The sequence below is a fragment of the Otolemur garnettii genome, unplaced genomic scaffold (assembly GCF_000181295.1).
Source record: "Otolemur garnettii isolate 467f Iridium unplaced genomic scaffold, OtoGar3 scaffold00014, whole genome shotgun sequence".
Classification (NCBI taxonomy): domain Eukaryota; kingdom Metazoa; phylum Chordata; class Mammalia; order Primates; family Galagidae; genus Otolemur; species Otolemur garnettii.
The window spans coordinates 30,380,783-30,381,635 of record NW_003852409.1 but is presented as its reverse complement, the minus strand read 5'-3'; the positions used below and the strand labels follow the sequence as shown (position 1 = coordinate 30,381,635).

General features: G+C 40.9%; 1 protein-coding gene across 1 annotated transcript in view; it reads right to left on the bottom strand.

Moving 5' to 3' along the window:
• The window catches only part of STXBP1 (syntaxin binding protein 1), a 47,724-nt gene that overhangs the window by 45,875 nt on the left and 996 nt on the right, over positions 1 to 853 (bottom strand). The window lies entirely within an intron of this gene.

The following is an 853-nucleotide window of genomic DNA, read 5'->3' as shown; positions in this document are numbered from 1 at the left end:
TATAAACTTGTTTTTGAAGGGAGAGTGAATATTAGCACACACACGAGGTCTGGCACATGAAGACATCAGGATTTGTACCTTCACCAGCACATACACCATGTGGGACCACAGCACACCTCAGTCTGGACCAGAAGAACAAGAACATTCCAGTCCTGGTCCAAAATCTTCACACCTACAATTCTTCAGCTAACCTTTCCTACTCTACATCAGAGAGGAAGCCAGAAGTTAAAACAATGCCATTTCTCTTCTCTTTCTTTAATGATTGCCAGGGGTATTCAACCTATGCCATTGGGCTACATGCAGATTATTTGAAGACTGTTTTGTTTATCTATGGTGTGCGATATCAAGAAAAGTGTTGTGGACCTTTTTTTTTTTTGCTCATCAGCTTTTGTTAATGTTTGTGTGTTTAACGTGTGGTCCAAGGCTTCGTGGCAGAGAAGAAAAAAGGTTGAACACTCCCAAAACCAAAAAGAAAACAACAGGAAATAGACACATCAGGGCAGAGAGTGTGGACCAGAAGCTTTTACTGCGGTACAAAGGCCAATTAGTTTTCATGATATAATAAGAGTCAGCTTAATCAAGACTAGTTTAAAATTCTCATGTCTACAAATCCATTACTGATAGAAAAGGCAAGAGAGAAACACATGCGTGAAGAGCTCCTGCCTTCTGGGTGATGAGGATGCATGTGCTGGCTAAAACTGAAGGCCAGGGGAGAGACTGCAAATCCTCCTGTACCAGTCATTGTTGTCCCAGACTCAATGAACTTAGAAATGCATGTACTCTTGACTGCAAGAAAACTTGAGGGCAAGAATAGTTGGTATAAACACTTCAACAATTATGTGGAGAAGTTCAA